The 17,514-nt window shown below is 38.3% G+C and overlaps 1 pseudogene; it reads left to right on the forward strand.

Annotated features, from left to right (window-relative positions):
- The window catches only part of LOC110316241, a 16,698-nt pseudogene extending 1,196 nt beyond the window's left edge, over positions 1-15,502 (forward strand).
- Positions 15,503-17,514: the final 2,012 nt, after the last annotated feature.

Genomic DNA, 17,514 nt, shown 5'->3' on the forward strand with positions numbered 1-17,514 from the left:
AGATGGCTCAGTGGGTAAGAGCACCCGACTGCTCTTCCGAAGGTCTGGAGTTCAAATCCCAGCAACCACATGGTGGCTCATAACCATCCNTAACAAGATATGACTCCCTCTTCTGGAGTGTCTGAAGACAGCTACAGTGTACTTACATATAATAAATAAATAAATCTTAATAAAAAAAAAACATAACTAAGTTATCATTGAAATTTTATATAGATAAACCCAATAAATATTTTATCTTCTGTCCTTGTACCTACAATAAATCACTAGTTCCCTTTTTAGGACCTTGGGCTAATTGTTTTCCAAGCTCTTGGAATGCGTTCCAAGTTCTAGATGCCTGTTTTCTCTCAGAAGCAATTAACTTAGACTTCATAGTTTCTTCATACATTTCTGCTGACTTGATAGATGTCTCCCATTTCCCCCATATAAGGACTGTACAAGGTGGTATTCTTCTTAAGCTTACTTAGCATAAGACATAGCTTATATAGCATTTGAAATGTAAATGAAGAAAATATCTAATAAAAAATTGAAAAAAAAAAAAAAGACATAGCTTGTACAAGGATTCCCCGCCCCAGCATTTATACTTTCTATCTTCTCATTTTCCTATGTTTTTCACCATCTGGGACCTTCCACTTAGGATACTATTACTGAAGAATGGCATTCTGTTTTAAGGCACTGGTGTACTTAAGAAATAATCCTGGGAATATTTTTGCTGTGTAAATCTTCCATCTGTCTATGTGGCTAGACTTGCAGTCTCCAATCCATATTTAAATTGTTTAAAACATAACCTGGGACCTGAACCTAAAAGAGACTTAAGGGTGACAGAATATGTGGAATGAAAAATTAGTTCTAGACTGGCTTCTGTTTTAGCAATAACAAGTGGAGCTGATCTTTGCTGTTTTGTGGTTTCTTCTTTTTCCACCCTTTATCCACACTCCTCACCAAATAGTAGAGAAACAAGGATAGAGGAGAAAGACATCCTTGAATCTAATTTCTTTCCTTTTGTTTCTTCTTTAACCACAGCTACAAATAAACCATAACCAACCTTCCTAAAACACCAATAACCCCCACCACCACCCTGACTCTTGGGGTCCTCACATTTATGTACCTTCCAAAAAGTTCCTGAAATTCCAGATGTCACACCATCACAGAAATCTGTAGCTCATGCTTCTGCTAGAGCGTGAAGTAACTCATGGTTAGTGGCTGCAACAGTCAGAAGCAGCCTCACATCCCTATACCTGGGATTAAAATGAAAGCACATTCTTGTAATATTTCTGCGTTTTTAAAGAAACCAAAAATTCCAGAATTCTCAAAAATGTTACTACAAACCAGAATTGAATGCAAGCTATTATTAAAGAGATTTTTAAAAATTAAAAAATTTAAAAATCTTTTAATTACGTTTGGAGTGATTTCTCCCTGGGAAGGCATATAATTCTAAAACAGCTGCATCTTCAGCCTTTCCAAAAAAAAAAAAAATATTTCTGAGACAAACTATGTTGACTTGGGGTCCCCTTGATCCTAGTCTCTTGCTTCCCAGGGCAATGATCTTGCTTTCCTCTTGGTTAAACATCCCAAAACCTTAAGTTAAAGGGATATATCATAACAGAGTTTTAAAATTACTGATTTGAGTCATGTGATTAACTATCCTTTACAGGAAAAAAATTGCATGTGGAGCATGGCTTCTGCCTTCATATCAGAACAGGAGGAACAGTTTACTGTGTACACTGCAGGGTGAAACAGGGTAGGGAATAGCCAGATCACAGACTAAAGTTTAAGGGAGTCAGCTGTTATGAAGAAGGACCTTATTCAGGCAGGGTGATGATTTTGTAATTTCACAGCATGTATTAATTCATGGATATGACTGAAAACACCAGATTGATGGGTGTACACTTTGGGGAGGTTGTGTTGAGCCAATGAATGTTGAATTTCCAATTAGGGGACTGTCCTATGGAGATATGTACAATCTTCGTTGATATAGTTAAGTCATCTCAGAGGGTTGACACACAGGCCTTTGGCTGTAACTGTGTATGTCAGGTTACAGGTCTCAGCAGCTAACATAGAACAAGGGGGTCAAGATCAGACAGTACCTTTTTTTTTTTTTTTTTTTAATCTTTTATTTATTTATTTTAAATTCCAGATTTTATTCCCTTCCCAGTCCTCCGACTATTCCATATCCTATACCTCCTCCCCACACCCCTGTCTCCACAAGGCTGTCCCAACCCTCCACCACACATCTCACCAGACCTTGAGGGTTAGGTGCATCTTCTCTGACTAAACCCAGACCTGGCAGTCCTCTGCTGTATTTGTGTTGGGGGCCTCATATCAGTTGGTGTATGTTACCTGGTTGGTGGTCCAGTTTCCGAGAGATCTGGGGGAGTCCAGGTTAATTGAGACTGCTTGTCCCACAGGGTCGCCCTCCTCCTCAGCTTCTTCAAGCTTTCCCCTAATTCAACCACAGGGGTCAGCAGCTTCTGTCCATTGGTTGGGTGCAAATATCTGCATCTGACTCTTTCAGCTACTTGTTGGGTCTTTTGTGAGCACTTCATAGCCTCAGTAATAGTGTCAGGTCTTGGGGCCTCTCCTTGAGCTGGAACCTACTTGGAGCCTGTCACTGGATCTTCTTTTCCTCAGGTTCCTCTACATTCCCATCCCTGCAGTTCTTTCAGACAGGAACAATTATGGGTCAGAGTTTTGACTGTGGGATGGCAACCCCATCCCTCACTTAATGCCCTGTCTTTCTGCTGGAGTTGAGCTCTACAAGTTCCCCCTCACCAGTGTAGGGCATTTTATCTAAGGTCCCTCCCTTTGAGTCCTGAGAGTTCTCCCAGCATCCCTCAGTCCCTACCTGTGACAGGGTATGGGTAGCATACCCACCGTCTAGCTTATGGATGGGGCTGCCCTTCTCCCAGCTGCCCTTCCTTATGTAATCCAACCATTTTGGGTGCCTGGACCTTTTCATCTATCATTTACCCTCCTGGCTTCTCCCTTTCACTCTTCCCTTACATGACTCAGGGTCAAGTCTACTCTGGACTCCCCCTTATGTCCCCTGTGTCTGAAGCTATGGTCTCCCTTTTATCTATAATAATCTTTCTACCATACCTAGGAGCAGCCATGTCCTTTCCTTTTTTATTTCTTTTTTTCATTCATCTTCCATTTACTTTTCCTTGATTTCAAATTCATAGCCACCTTTTGCTTCCGTTGTTGTTACTGTTTGAGTTTGACTGAAGTTTGGCTACAGGACTTCCCAGATGTGAAGCAAAGGGATTGCTGCACTGGATGTTGAATGTGTAATGGAATATACAAAGGACCCTGTGTCTTGGTACCCTGGGAAAGTGGAAGATTCTACTAAAATACAAATTTATCAGACCAGGGCTCTGCCTGCCCATGGCGTGGAAGGCATAGCTGGGAAGGCTTGTGCTGTCTGTGTCATTTAATCTCTAACCCTCCAGTAGGAGAGCTGCTACTGTCCTCTGTGCAGGCTAGCAAACAGGAGCACCAGTGGGAGATAGTTTGCAGGTTCTTTCCATAATTCTCCTCTGATGCATCAGACTGCTGTGAGGGAGACCCCAAGTCATGCAATGGTGATGTGGCAGCCACTGGGAAGAGCAGGTCGACTAAGCTATCAGAGTCCTAAGCTATCAGAGTCCAATCTGATTGGATTTGGATAGACTGTGAATCAGACTGTGGTTCTGTTGGTACATGTGGTGACCTGGCCAGAGGACCTTGGGCTATGAGCCTGCCTAAGTGTGGATTAAGATGAGGCTCTGCAGCTCTGGCAATAAGAAGCTGTGTTACTTATAACCTAACTGCCCAGTGTGCACACACAAGCATTGCTTTTTGTATGCAGTGGGAAGACAGATGTCAAAACAAAAGGTCTGGTTTTGGGTCTGGAGAGATGGCTCAGCGGTTAAGTGCACTGACTGCTCTTCGGAAGGTTCTGAGTTCAGATGCCAGCAATCACATGATGGCTCACAACCACCCATAATGAGATCTGATGCCCTCTTCTGGGGTGTCTGAAGACAGCTGCAGTGTACTTATAATAAATAAATAAATCTTTTTTTTAAAAAGGTCTGGTTTCTAGAAGTTCTGAACATTGCATTGCACATTCGGTTTTGTGTGATAAATTTTACAAACAGTTTAGAAATTGTTAGAAAGGAGGTGATGGGGATTATCCTTCAGCAATATTTGATTAAAATCCACACAGTGATGAGGCTGAGGGAAATTCAAGGATACAAAAGGAGTTTCTGAGATGCAGAGGTTTCTCAGGTGTGCATGGTGGTGTGCAGGTGGGTAGGGCAGATTCCACATCATGAGTCATAATCCACATGGCAGGAAACAGACATTAAATTATTCTTCAATGTTGGTTTGTGTGTGAGCTCAGTGGAACTGGGTTTGTGTGAGATCACAAGGAGGCATGGGGGACTGCTGAGCATAGCCCACCTTTCTGATCACCTTCATACAAAGAGAGCCATAGAACATGGGTCCTCTCTGGAAGTGAGATCAGTAGTGACTGGAGGGTCAGAAATATAACAGTTTAGGGGTCACTTTGAGTTATTTTTGTGGAAGTCGTGAAGTCTGTGTTTATTTAATTTGTGTACATGTGCAGTCATGGGTAACATTTCACATTTTTCCTAAATTTCCATCAGTCTTTTGATTAAAAGTGGGGCTTATGTTCTTGGCTCTTTCTCTGCATCCCCTTATTCTTTCACAAATGTTGTAGACCTTTTGATTATTGTAGCTCTGTAGTATGTACAGACTGAATTCACATTATGCCAAAATGTGTACTATTACTTCATAATTCCATTGATGGTTCTGAGTTTTTTTCACATGACACATAGCTCTGTAACTAGCTTCCCTGTTATAAATTGTCAGGAATTTTCTTTGGATTGTTTGGAATTTATGCTGCAAATTGAACATACCCAATTTTTTTTCCTTTTGAAAACACATCACTTTAATGGTGTTGTTTGCAGTTGTATAAATGGGTAAAAGGTATTCTACATAACCATTCATTTAGTAAATTTCAGTCTGTGTGAAACTGAAAATGATGTGAAATAAAATACAAAGTTATAGATGAAGGCTTTAGTTTAGATTTTGGTGACACAGAATACATTGTTAGGGTCACATAAATGATACCTTACTAAGTATGATTTAATTGAGAAAACAAAAAAAGTGAAAATAAACATGGTCCAGAATTTAACAATGAATATGGGTGTGACACAGGATTGTGTGTTAGCCTGCAAAATAAAATCTGATAACAGTAGGTTGGGATTTTCCACAGATACTGACTAAAATTAGTTAAAACCATGTTGTGTTGTTATATTTGATATAAAATTGCACATATTTAATGGATGTATTCTGATTCATTTGAACATAATGCCTACACCTAAGTAACCCCCTCATACAGAGTTCTCATAAAAATGACAGAATTGCCATGGATCCCAGCAATCTTCTGAATATATTTTCCACAAACTTGAAATTATCATTGAGATGTATCAGAATTGTCATGTTCATTGCAGTTGTATTTATGGTTGCCTAATTATGAGAATTACTTCAATGTTCATTTGTTGAGGACAAGGTGGGTGCTTCAGGAGGACATAAAGGAATGAAGACAATAGCAATGGTTAAAGGATTATGCACTTGTAAAGACTCTCACAGTCTTGGTCATAAAACAGCATGTTAAGCAGTGTCAATCCACTTTCATCTCCTATCTGATTTTTTTTTTTAAGATTTATTTATTTATTATATGTAAGTACACTGTAGCTGTCTTCAGACACTCCAGAAGAGGGAGTCATATCTTGTTATGGATGGTTATGAGCCACCATGTGGTTGCTGGGATTTGAACTCCGGACCTTCGGAAGAGCAGTCGGGTGCTCTTACCCACTGAGCCATCTCACCAGCCCCTCCTATCTGATTTTAATCTTTAGTGCACCCTTATTTGTCAGATGGATATGAGAGCTTGAGCCATCTTGTCTATACTGCATGTAGCAATAGAAAACAAAGGGCAGAAAGCACAGCATCTAACAGAAGCAATCTCCTTCAAAGGGTTTTGCTAATGTTCTTTTTGGTGGTATGTGGAGAAGAGAAATGAAATTGCAAGCTTTTGGTACCAAGAGTTGTTATAGAGATGAGCAGCAAATGTGCTATTATCGTATATTGTAAAAATGCAGAAAGTGGCTTTATTTGGATGGTATGAGAGCTTTCTACCAATGAGTCATACTGCATGAAAAAGTAAAAATGAGGTTAAGAAACAGTTGAACAAAAATGTAATAGTTTTGGATAGAGTCATACTGCATGAAAAAGTAAAAATGAGGTTAAGAAACAGTTGAACAAAAATATAATAGTTTTGGATAAGTGACTCATCTCTGTTTTCTCTGCATTAAATAAATAACCTATCTTAGATGGTAACACTTTCATTTTTACTTTGGAGAATGTTTAAACATGTAATATTTTTCTACATCAGTCTTTATATTTAATGTATTATATAATTAACATAGCAATTCTGTATAACATCATATATTTATTTCTATTATTTGAGTAGTTATTCAAACATTAGTTTTTCTTAAAAAGAAGCAAGAGTATCCTTTGGAATGAAATGAGTAAAAAGTGCTATAATTCCACATTCCAAACTAGTGGAAGAAAATGAACTGCTTTTGTTTCCTGAATGATATATATTTCACATTGCTGAGAGCAAAGCTTCTGATTTAACAGATACAGACTGCACCTAAGAATGAGCTTGTCACGAACTCCTATGTTGCAGGGTATTTGATCACATTGTGACCCCCAAGATTGTGTTATTTACTAAAAACAAACAAACTAACAAACACCTGTTTCTAGATGTGGTGTGGCTCAGTCCTTAGCACACACCTTTAATCTCAAACAATAATGGTAAAGTTAGTTTTGAAAGTAATTGAGTAGTAGACAAAGTGATGAATCAGGGAAAGATCTGACAGAATAGGATATGTCCAACTCTTACAAGAACAGAGAGGAAAGAGAGGCAACATAAGAAGGAATAGCACAGAGGGAGAGAGGAGGAAGCAGTTTTACTGAGAGAGTTTTACAGACACAGTTTGCAGAGAGAGAACAAGCTAGACACAAGTGAAAATAGAATGAGCCAGAGAATGAGAAAGAGGCAGATGAGAACAGATTGCTAGAGTTCATTTGAGGCCAAGTGCAACCATTCATTCAGAAGTGAAAGAGGCCAGTTTGAATCAGTTAGCATGAAAAGGAGTTTGTGCCAGAACAGCTGAGTTGACCAGCCAGCCAGAGTTCAGAAAGAAAAGGAAAAGGTGAGTTAATTCAGGAGTAAGTCTGAGAGGTCGAAAACATACTATACCTATATAAGATTGTACAGAGGCTAGAAGCTTCTAGAGCTAGGCTTAGGCTAGCAGATGAAGGAAGTAAGCCAAAAATTACATCAGGAAAATAAAAGATACTTTTACACTCCTGTGTGATGGTCACCCTCCACACAAATAGAATGAGAACTGTATTTGTCACAATCATGCTGTTCCTGTTTTCACTATTTCACATTTCTGTGTTCATTATTGCTTTCCTTCTTCTTTGCACTTTTATTTAAGCAATATTGAATTAATTTTTAAATTAAAAACAAATTCTCCTCTCATACAATGTATCCCAACCTCTGTTTCCCCTCTCTCCACTCCTCTCAGCTAACCCCCTCCTCTCCTATCCTCCTCTCCCCAAGATGCACACCCCTTCCTCTGTTTCCTCTTCAGAAAGGAGCAGACCTCCAAAAGAGGACAGCCGAACAAGACAAAACAAGATAGAAAAAGACAAGGTAAAAACCTTCATATTGAGCCTGGACAAGGCAACCTAGGAGGAAAAGAATTTCAAGATCAAGCAAAAGAATCAAAGCTTCACCTGCTCCTACTGTTAAGAGTCCCACAAAAATACCAAGCTAACAGCCATAATGTATAAGCAGAGGACTAGGCACAAACCCATGCTGACCCCATGCTTGCGACTTAAGTCTCTGTAAGGTTCCTAGAAATCCAGGCAGTGTTAGTCATGGGTTCTCTCCCATGTCCTGGGCCTCAAGTTAAACCAAACATTGGTTGGCCACCCAAACAAGTTTATTACCATCATGCCCCAGTACATCTTTCGGGATGGACCAATTGTAGATGGAGGGTTTTGTAGCTAGGTTGGTGTCCAGGTTTCTCTTTTTGTAGCCTGTAGAGTACTTTCTCCCCCAAAGAGACTAAAACATAGTAGTAAAGGCTCCAAGCCTGCACTCACTTGACCTCTGCATTCAGAGAACTGTGTAGAATTTGTCTTCAGTGATGAGGCCCTGCTGTTTTACTGAGGAAAACTGTTTGATTTCAGTTTTGTCCTAGGGATCTCCAAGGGACCTCCTTGGCCTACAACTCAACCAAATGTAACGTATACCCAACACTGAAGCCCTGCCTGCCTACAAAGGATGGCCAGTTCAGACTTCATTACTATGAGTCCTCATTAGGGTCACCCTCATAGATTCCAGGAAGTTGCCATTGCACTGAGTAACCCCCAAATGTCCCCTAATCCCAGCTGTTTCTTCCTATACTGTACTCTCCCTTCATCCTCCCCCCAACTAATCCTTCCCACTCCTGATCTCATCAAATCCCACTCTACTCACCAAAACTATTCTATTTCCCCTCTAGAGGGAGATCTATGCTTCCCTCTATATAGCCCTACTCTTTACCTCTCTGGGTTTGTGGAGTATAGCTTGATTATTATTTACCTAATAGGTAATATCCACTTATAAGTGAATCCACTTATAATCTGTCATTCTGGGTCTGGGTCACCTCACTTAGGGTGATTTTTTTTCTACATGCATTTACTTGCCTGTAAATTCATGATGTCATTTTGTTTAAGACAACTGAGTGATATTACATTGTTTTCCGATCTTCATTTTAGGGATATCTAGGTTGTTTCCAGTTTCTGGCTAGTATGAGCAAACATAAGTCATTGTGTAGGATGGAACACCTTTTGGATAGATGCCCAAGAGTAGTATAGCTGGGTCTTGAGGTAGATAGATTCTTGGTTTTCTTAGGAACCATGATTCTGAGGAAATACTGATTTCCATAGTGGCTGTATTAGTTTGCACTCCCATAAGCAATGGAGGATTGTTGCTCTTTCTCCACATCCTTGCCAGCATGTGCTGTCACTTGTATTATTGATCTTAGCCATTCTGACAGGTATAAGATGAATTCTCAAAGTAGTTTTGATTTACATTTCCCTGATGGCTAAGATGGTAAAGATTTCTTTAAGTCTTTCTCTGCCATTTGAGATTCTTCTGTTGAGAATTCTCTGTTTATATATATATATATATATATATATATATATATATATATATATATATACCCCATTTTTCAATTGGATTTTTTTCCTTTGAAAAAATCTAGTTTCTTGAAGTCTTTATATATTTTATATATTAGTCCTCGTTAGATGTGGATTTGGGGGAAAAAAAAAACTTTTCCCATTCCCTAGGCTGCCTCTTTGTCCAACTGACTGGGGTTTTGCCACTTTCAATCTATTTTCTATTATTTGCAAAGTGGAGAAACAGAGTGCATGAGAAGATTGCTGTCCTGTAATATCTTTTTTTTTTATTATAATCTTGTAGTTGTTGTTTAAAAGACTTATAGGTCTGTCTTTCTTTCTCCTTTTATTTGTGGTGGCATCTATGTTGTGAGAGTTTATTTATTATTATCTAATGATATTGTTATTTCTTTGGAAACTGATAGACCACCTATTTTTTCTTCTGAAAATTTACTATATTGTTATGAGTGTCTTGAGTTTTGGGTAGTTTGAGGACTTTCTGTGGAGAAACAGTTTTAGTTTACTCTTTTTGATCCTAAAGGCTTGCTTTTCCTCATCTCTTGGCAAATCTGTGTTTTCCAGTTGTTGCAATCATCAAGTTTTGCATTTTTCTACTTGAGTGATATGGTTAGAATGCTGGATTTGGGTTTTTAAAGTTTTTAGTATATTATTGTCTCTGTGTGTCCTAAGTAGCTTCAGTTGTTAACATTTTAGAGTCTACACTGAGAGCATCTGAGGGAGCCTCACTTGAGAGCATGCCCTCATCAAAATGGATGAATGCAGTGTCAGTGAGAAATTGTGTTGAGTGATGATTGATATGGGAAATCTCTTCCACTGAGGGTGGTAGGATCCCTAAGCAAGTGGACCTTGGCTGAATAAGGGAGCTAACTGAGCACAAGACAGTGATCAAGTAAGAGGGCAAGCCAGGAAACAATGTTTGTCCATGGTTTTTGTCTTCATTTTCTTGAAGCTTGAGCTTGTATCCTAAGCTCCAAAAATGATAGACTGTGGATTTTGAAATTCGGCAGAGAGAATATTATGTTTCTCAGGATGGCTTGTATTCATGACATTAATACTGCCTGGGTTTTACTGCCTGAGTTTTACTGCCTGAGCTTTCTGAGTCATTGAATTGCAGATGCATGACATTCTTCCTACCTGTTGTATTTGTTTTGATTTTTTTAAATAAACATGAGTATTTTGCCTGTATTCATGAATATGCATCTCATGTGTGCCTGGTCCTCATAGTAGTCAGAAGATGGCCTCAGACTTCCTTAATTTGGAGAAATCGATAGTTGTGAGCACCCTTGTAAGTACTGGCGATTGAACCCAAATACTTGCAAGAGCAACAAGAGCTCTTCACTGCTGAGCCATCTCTCCTGCCCTGTTTCTTATCAATAATTAGGGTCAGCATTTACATTGCTAATATTTTCATATGTCCATTTGTAACTGTTTAAATATGCATCCCCTTTTAATAAGATATCATTAATGTTACAGTTTAAACTTGGGCACTTCATGATTCTAGAAGGTGAATACAGAACTAGAGTGGATGTATAATTCTTTGTAGGAACTTCAGTAGAAACCTCTGAGTTCTATCTTGTTTGTTTGATTGTTTTTACAAGGGAGACAGGGACTTAATATATACCTTTGGCTGTCCTGGATAGACCATGCTGGTGTCCAACTCAATGAGATACAGCTTCCTCTAGCTCCTGCTTGCTGGGATTAAAAGCATAGGCCAATACACCCAATCTGCTCATCCTTTTTTGTAGTTAGTAATTGCTCATACAGTATATCTGATGTGTGCTCAGTACTGTTTGGTTCTCTCTTTCTCTCTATCTTTCTTTATATCAGTTAATTGGCATTTCTCTTGCAAGGCTATATCCTATTCAAAGAACAAAGAAATGACAGGGGTGAACCTCATTTATTCAGTTTCCTTCTAAAATGACATTAGAACATCTGGGTCAAGAAATAAGTAGGGGAAGCACCAAAATTATATAAATATATTGTCAATGAAGTATACATTTATTTTACAATGATGCCAGTATCATGCTTTGTGTTGTACACATTTATGGGATATTTTAGGATGCAGTGACCTATGATGATGTACATGTGAACTTCACTTGGGAAGAATGGGCTTTGCTGGCTCCTTCACAGAAGAGTCTCTACAAAGATGTGATGCTGGAAACCTACAGCAACCTCACTGCTATAGGTAAGTCAGTGAATTTTCCTTCACTTTTTAAAATAAGGGAACAATGGTTTCTTTGTTACTGATGCTCTTCTATACCTTCAATTGAAAATGAGGAAGAATGAGGTGAATAAACCATATTCACTGATGATAGCAACTTAAAATCTGATTAATTTTCAATAATAAATCATATATTTTCTGGTACTGTATTTTAGGCTGCAATTGGGAAGAGCATAATATTGAAGAATATTGTCAAAGTTCTAGAAGACATGGAAGGTAATATTCATGTGCAAGTTGGTATGAATATGCCTCTGAAGAAGTTTTAATGTGTCATGGAAGTTTTAAAGAAAAGCAACAGTGTAAAAAAAAAAAAAGCATGTCTTTAAGTGTATTGATGATTATTAAATTCTCACAAATCTATGTACCTCAATGTCAGGTGTCTGATTTGTGTTTGCAAGGCATTCTTCTATGAAAGAAGACAAGTAAACAATGCCTTAACCAACATTGCCATTTGAATCATAGTCACATTACAGCTACTCTATTTAGTCTCATACAACTTACATATTGCAATATATAGAGATAGATAGATAGATAAGTATATGTTTCTAATAAGCAAATATTCTATAGTATAGATGGTGTTGCTCATATACTTGTAGCAATACTGCTAAGTTTAAGTGAGAGGGACAGTTTATAAGAGTCAAGAATCCATATACCACATGTCTATGATGAACAAAAAGTCAAACTGTGTGAATGCAATGTGGAAATCTTTGCTATTCTTTTAATAGGTATATCATGTTTAATATACCTATTAAATGGATAGAAGCCATGTGAGCATAAGGATATTGAAAGAAGCAATGTACCCCTCTCTCAGAACAATTAGAAGATATGTAGTATTCCCCATTTAAGTAGACTTTCTCAATGTGATACAATCTTATAATTAGTTGGTTTTCCAACTTCATTGGCAATGCATCCATAAACTCACACTGCAGAAAATTCTTATGAGTACTAGTAATATGGAAATTCTTCTCTGTTTGTCCTAGTTCACTTTGTAAATGTAATGTATTTCACAATATAGGAAAATTTATTAATGCACCCAGTGTGTTAAAGCTCTGAGCTCTTCCAGTTCTCATCAAATATGTGAAAAACTTCATAGAGAAAAAGGATACTACAAATGTGAGCCATGTAATAAACACTTTTACAATTACAGGTATCTTAAAAGACACAAAACAACCCATAGTGAAGGGGAAACCATGAATGTAAACAAAGTGATAAAACTTATGATGTAATTCCTCTTTATAATTAGATCAAATTGTAAAACTGATTCCTACAGATAAAATGACCCATTGTTGTAGTGATTGTGGTAAAGCTTCACATGTGTCAATTATCTTTGCAGGCATGAAAGAAGTCTTACTGGAGAGAAACCCTCTGAATATACTCAATGTGGTAAAGCCTTAGCATGCACAGTTATCCTCAAAAGCATGAAACAATTCATTCTGGAGATAAACTCTATGAAGGTATTCAATATGATGAAACCTTTGTATCTCACAGTAGTCTCCAAATACGTAAAAAAACACATACTAGAGAGAAACCCTACAAATGCAATCAATGTGATAAAACTTTTGCACATCATGGTAAACTTCAAAAGCATGAAAGAATTCATACTAGAAAGAAACCTTACCAATGTAATCAATGTGGTATAGCCTTTGCATATCTTAGTATTATCCAAATGCATAAAAGAACACATACTGGAGAGAAACCTTACAAATGTAATCAATGTGGTAAAGCGTTTGCATATCTTAATAGTTTCCAAATGCATAAAACAACACATACTAGAGAGAAACCTTACAAATGTAATCAATGTGGTAAAGCCTTTACATATCTTAGTAGTTTCCGAATGCATAAAAGAACACATACTGGAGAGAAACCTTGCAAATGTAACCAATGTGGTAAAGCCTTTGCACATTATAGCACTCTCCACAAACATAAAATAATACATACTGGAGAGAAACCCTATGTATGTAATCAGTGTGGTAAAGCCTTTGCACGACTAAGTTATCTCCAAGGACATAAAATAACACACACTGGAGAGAAACCCTATGAATGTAATCAATGTGGTAAAGCCTTTGCACGACAAAGTCATCTCCAAGTGCATAAAAGAACACATACTGGAGAGAAACCTTACAAATGTAATCAATGTGGTAAAGCCTATAAATGTTGTAGGAGTCTCAAAAATCATAAAATAATATCAGATACTGGAGAGAAACCCTATGAATGTAACCAATGTGGTAAAGTTTTTGTGTATCACTGTATTCTTCAAAAACATAAAAGAGCACATACTAGAGAGAAACTTTACAAATTTAATCAATGTGGTAAAGCCTATAAATGTCATAGTAGTCTCAAAAATTATAAAATAATAACAAATACTGGAGAGAATCCCTATGAATGTAACCAATGTGGTAAAGCCTTTCCACATCTTCATAGACTTAAAAGACATGAAAAAATTCATACTGGAGAGAAGCCTTACAAATGTAATGAATGTGGTAAAGCCTTTGCCTATCGCAGTTCTCTCCCAAAACATAAAAGAACACATACTGGAGAGAAACCCTATAAATGTAATCAATGTGGCAAAGCCTATTCCCAACACAGTAATCTTAAAACACATAAAAGAATACATACTGGGGAGAAACCCTATGAATGTAATCAATGTGGTAAAGCCTTTAGACTACAAAGTCATCTGCAAGTGCATAAAAGAACACATACTGGAGAGAAACCTTACAAATGTAATCAATGTGGTAAAGCCTTCGCACGACAAAGTTATCTACAAGGGCATAAAAGAATACATGCTGGAGAGAAACCCTATGAATGCAATCAATGTGGTAAAGTTTTTGCATATCCTGGTTATCTACAAGTACATAAAAGGAAACATACTGGAGAGAAACCTTACAAATGTAATCAGTGTGGTAAAGCCTTTCCATGCATTCGTGAATGTAAAAGACATGAAAGAATTCATACTGGAGAGAAGCCTTACAAATGTAATGAATGTGGTAAAGCCTTTGGGTATTACACTAGTCTCCATATACATAAAGCAACACATTCTGGAGAGAAACCTTATGAATGTAAGCAATGTAATAAAGCCTTTGCAGATCATAGTCAACTTCAAAGACATGGAAGAATTCACACTGGCCAGAAACCTTACAAATGTAATCAATGTGGTAAAGCCTTTACACAACACAATTCTCTTCAAATCCATAAAATAATACATACTGGAGAGAAACCCTATGAATGTAATCATTGTGGTAAAGCCTTTGCATATTCTGGTTATCTTCAAGTACATAAAAGAATACATACTGGAGAGAAATCCTATGAATGTAATCAATGTGGTAAAGCCTTTACATGTCAGAGTGATCTTAAAAAACATGAAAGAATTCATACTAGAGAGAAACCTTACAAATGTTAATGAATGTAATAAAGCCTTTGTATGTAACACCAGTCTCCGAAGACATAAAGCAACACATACTGGAGTGAAACCTTATGAATGAAGGCGGTGTAGTAAATCCTTTGCCTCTTGTGGTAAACTTCAAACTCATGAAAGAATTCATACTGGAGAGAACCCTTACAAATGTAGTCAATGTAGTAAAGCCTATTCACAATCAGGTCACCTCCAAGTACATAAAAGAACACATATTAGAGAGTAGCTCTATTACTGTAACCAATATGGTTAAGCCTTTAGAGATCACAGTGATCTTCCAAGGTGTGGGGTTTGAATATGCTTGGCCCATGGCAAGTGGCACTGTTACGAGGTTTGGGCTTTCTGGAGTTAAGTGTTGCCTTTGAGGAAGTATGTCACTGTGGGGGTGGGTTTTGAGATCCTATGCTTAAGCTCCACACAGGGCAGAAGAGTCTTCTGGCTGCCTTCTGATCAAGATGTAGAACTCCTGGCTCCTCCAGCACCCTGTCTGCTTGGACATTGCCATTCTTTCTGCCTTGATAATAGACTGAACCTCAACTCCCAATTAAATGTTGTCAATTATAAGAGTTGCCTTGGTCATGGTATCTTTTCACAGCAATAAAACTCAAATTAAGACAAAAGGCATAAAGGATATCACAGTGGATAGAAACCCTATGAATATTGAATATGGAGAAGCCGTTGAACTAATAGTTTGCATTATTACAAAAGTATTCATACTTCCATTCATTTAAACCCTGTGAATGGAAGCTTTGCCCTTCAGAGTTATCTCTGAATACAAAAAACAACACATACTGGAGAAAAGACTTATGAATGGGCACAGTATGCTAAAGTCATTTTGTATTGAAATGTCCATAGAATCCTAACAATTCAAGCACCAGGTCAAATTAAAAGTCAGCATTTTATTATAAAAAAGATGTTTGAGTTAGAAGGATGGAGAATAGGGATAGGGTTAGGGGTCATATTAAAGGTTAAAAGACTAGAGGTGTTTAGGTTAGGATCAGGTTGAGGGTCAGTGTCAGGGTATTAGGGTTAGAGTTTAGGGATTACAGTCAGAGTAAGGGTATTAGGGTCAGGGTCAAGGTTTGGGTTTAGAGGTTAAAGTCAGTATCAGGATATTGTTAGGGTTAGAGAGTTAGGGTTTATGGTTAGTTGGAGTCAGGGTATTAGGGTCAGGTTATGGTTTGGGTTTAGAGGTTAGGGTCAGGTTCAGGGTTAAGGTTAGAGGTTAGGATTAGGGTCAGGGTTTAGAATCAGCTTTAGGTTAGGGTTAGGTTAGGGGTAGAGTCGGGGGAGTTAGGGTTAGGTTTAAGGTTAGCGTTAGAGTTAGGTTAGGGATGGGGGGTTAGGGTTGGGGGTGGTTAGGGTCAGGGTCAGGGAAGTGATTGGGGTTAGGTGGGTTACAGTTCAAGGTTCAGTGCTTGAGCTAAGGCTGTTAGGGTTAGGGCTAGGTGGGTTAGGGTTCAGGGCTAGGGCTGTTAGGGTTAGGATTCATTTAGGGTTTGGTTAAGGTTAGGTTGGTATAAGAAGGTAGTTAAATATCAATTAAGGCCACCTAGTCAGTTACAGAAATGAGGATTAGAAAGTAATATGAATGCTTCTGTCTTATTTTGCTAACAAATACATTTGTCCTACCAATTTCTTTAACATCAATTTGTATTTAAATTGAGAAAGTAAAAGATCGTTCTTAAGGGACATTGACCGATTATAAATTTATAAATGCATTTGCGATTGTACCAGGAATAGTTATATCATGTTAGGCATATTCACAACCTTGTTATTGTTTCATGTGAGCATGAGATATTATTTGTGTAAGGTTGAAAAGGGGTGGATTGTAGTGGCTATTCCTGGTTGTCAACTCGACTGTATCTGGAATGAACTACAATCCAGAATTGGAAGGTTCACCAGTGATCCTAGTCTGGAGGCTGGGAGATAGAAGTTTCTGACCTGGATCTTGGCATGGAGATCTTGAGGCATAGTGGCTATGAATTCCAGATTAAGACAGGGAGATTTCCAAAATCAAGGTCATCTGGGATTATAGGTGTGGTGCCACTCACCTTTACTTTGGGCTGCACCTTCTGCTGGAGAACTACAGAAGGACATTGGAAGGAAGACTCCTTCATCAGCTTGCTGTGTGAGACTGGGCAACTGCTAGATCTTTGGACTTCCATTCACAGCTGCTGCTGACCATTGTTGGGAGTTGGACTGCAGACTGTAAGTCATCAACAATTTCCTTTACTATATAGAGACTACAGTTAAGTTCTGTAACTCTAAACTATCTTAACTAACTCTAAACTATATTAGGGTTAGGGGTTAGGGTCAGGGTCAGGGTCAGGGTTAGGGGTCAGGGTCAGGGTTAGGGGTTAGGGGTTAGGGTCAGGGGTTAGGGTTAGGGTGTTAGGGTTAGGGGGTTAGAGTTAGGGGGTTAGGGTTAGGGTTAGGGGTTAGGGGTTAGGGTTAGGGGTTAGGGGTTAGGGTTAGGGGTTAGGGTTAGGGGTAGGGTAGGGTAGGGTTAGGGTTAGGGTTAGGGTTAGGGTTAGGGTTAGGGTTAGGGTTAGGGTTA

This window comes from Mus pahari, chromosome 2 (assembly GCF_900095145.1).
Source record: "Mus pahari chromosome 2, PAHARI_EIJ_v1.1, whole genome shotgun sequence".
In the NCBI taxonomy this organism is placed as follows: domain Eukaryota; kingdom Metazoa; phylum Chordata; class Mammalia; order Rodentia; family Muridae; genus Mus; species Mus pahari.